The sequence below is a fragment of the Babylonia areolata genome, chromosome 16 (genome assembly GCF_041734735.1).
Source record: "Babylonia areolata isolate BAREFJ2019XMU chromosome 16, ASM4173473v1, whole genome shotgun sequence".
Taxonomy (NCBI): domain Eukaryota; kingdom Metazoa; phylum Mollusca; class Gastropoda; order Neogastropoda; family Buccinidae; genus Babylonia; species Babylonia areolata.
In genome coordinates this window covers 25915020-25917519 of record NC_134891.1, presented here as the reverse complement: position 1 = coordinate 25917519, position 2500 = coordinate 25915020, and the positions used below count along the sequence as shown (strand labels likewise).

General features: G+C 50.3%; 1 protein-coding gene across 1 annotated transcript in view; it reads left to right on the top strand.

Moving 5' to 3' along the window:
- Window positions 1-2500, top strand: part of LOC143291022 (uncharacterized) — a 92651-nt gene that overhangs the window by 62471 nt on the left and 27680 nt on the right. The window lies entirely within an intron of this gene.

The following is a 2500-nucleotide window of genomic DNA, read 5'->3' as shown; positions in this document are numbered from 1 at the left end:
TAGTAGTAGGAGTAGGGGTACCTGACGATTGAGCTGATAAACTCAACTACCGTACTGCCAAGTTTTGAGCTTGGACAGGGGGTGAAGGGTGAGGCGTGTTGTGTTGTGTGTGTGTTTATGTGGTGGTGGTATTGTTGGTGGTTGTGTGGGGGGTGGTATGGGGTGTAAGGGAGTGAGGGGAGTAGAGGGGTTGTGTGTGTGTGTGTGTGTGGGGGGGGGGGGGGGGGGGGTGCGTAGGTGGGGCTACAAAAAGGAAGGAGATGGGGTGTATGGCTGTGTGAGCGTTTTGCTGTAAAAACCCCAAAGGTTTAGCGGAACGAGAGATCAACTGACTGATCTCCACCTCCACCCCCCCCCCCCCAGTCCCTCCCGTCCCCCCCCCCCCCGTCCCCCCCACCCCCACCGAAAAAAAAGCAGCTGTGTGTGTGTGTGTGTAATGTGTATTGTGTATGTACCATATCTCATTAGGTCTTGACTCCTCATGCTGCCATTATGTGCGTGCGTGCGAGCGAGCGTGTGTGTGTGTGTGTGTGTATGTGTGTGTGTGTGTGTGTGTGTGTGTGTGTGTGTGTATGCGCGCGCGCCCACAGACAGACAGTATAGACAGACAGACAGACTACAGACAGAGATGGACAAGACAGATTGAGTCAGACAGACACACAGACAGACAGTCAGACAGACACAAATACAGCCAGAGCAAAACTGTTTTATTCAACAACAACAACAAAAAATGACACAAAACTGTCAAAAACCCGGGGCAATACGAGAGAGGAGGAGAGAGAGAGAGAAAAGAGAAGGGGGGAGGGGGGTGGAGGGGGTGAGAGAAAAGAGACAACCGAGAGAGACAGAGAAAAAGACAGAAGAAAACATTTGACCAAAAAGTCCGTCCCCCGACCCTCAGAACCTGAACCTGATGGATTTAAAAGGACCACCCCGCATTGAAAATGCCCCCGTAAACCGGTGGTCTTGCCTTTATGACTGGGTCACACAGCTTTGGGAAATGAAACCCCCGTAAACTGTGGCTTCTTCAGACTGGACCACACAGCATGGAACTGACCCCTGAAAACCCGGTGGCTTCCCTGACTGGGAAAACCCCAGCATTTGGAAATGCCCCCCGTAAACGGTGGTCCCTTTATGAGGGGGACCACACAAACATGGAACGACCCTTAAACTGGGGGTCTGAACAACTGGACCACACAGCAAGGAACTGAAACCCCCCCAAACTGGTGGGGCGTCTTAATGAGTGGACCACACAGCAAGGAAAAAGACCCCTGTAAACTGGTGGCTAACAACTGGACCACCCCATGGAACTGACCCCCTTTCAAACTGGGGGTCTGGCCCTTTAAGATGGGCCACACCGCATGGGGAAAAGAACCCCCGTAAACTGGGGTTGAACAACTGGGCCACACAGCATGGAACTGAAACCCCCGCAAAATGGGGGTCCTGTCTTTTTGAGTGGCCACACAGCATGGAAAAGACCCCTGTTTAAACTGGTGGTCCCCGAACAAATGGGCCACACAGCATGGAACGGGCCCCCCGCAAACTGGGGGTCTTCTTAATGAGTGGACCAACAGCATGGAACGACCCCCGTAAAAATGGTGGTCTGAACAACTGGACCACACAGCATGGAAAATGACCCCCGAAAAAAGGTGGTCCCTTTTTCCCCGACTGGACCACAACAGCATGGTTCGCCCTTTAAAAAATGTGGGCTTCCTTTATGACGGGCCACACAGCATTGAACTGACCCCTGTAAACTGGTGGTCTGAACAACTGGACCACACAGCATGGAACTGACCCCTGTAAACTGGTGGTCTGTCTTCATGACTGGACCACACAGCATGGAACTGACCCCTGTAAACTGGTGGTCTTCATGACTGGACCACACAGCATGGAACTGACCCCTGTAAACTGGTGGTCTTCATGACTGGAACACACAGCATGGAACTCTCCTCTTCCTCTCTTTCTTTCTTCCTCTCTCTTCCTCTCTTTCTTTCTTTCTTCCTCTCTTACTTTCTTCCTCTCTTCTTTTTTTCTTCCTCTCTTCCTCTCTTTCTTTCTTCTATCTTCCTTTCTTTCTTCCTCTCTTTCTTCTTCTTCCTTCTTCTTCTTCTTTCGTCCCCTCTTTCTTTCTTCTTCTTTCTTCCTTCTTTCCTCTCTTTCTTTCTTTCTTCCTCTCTTTATTTCTTCTGTCTTCCTCTCTTTCTTCCCATCTTTCTTTCTCTCTATCTTCCTTTCTTCCCTTCTTCTTCTTTCTTCCTCTCTTTCTTTCTTCCTTTCTTTCTCACCTTGCTTTTCTTTTACGCATTCCTTCTGCCTTTATTTCATGAGACAGGCTTTGTGTTGTGGGCTAGAATATCAGCGCTATTGCTATTTTTTTTTGTCGGGTGGGTAGGAGGGGTTAGAATGTGTGTGTGTGTGTGTGTGTGTGTGTGTGTGTGTGTGTGTGTGTGAGGAGGAGGGGGAGAGGGGGATGGGGGGGGGGTTCTTGTCTGTTTCCCAG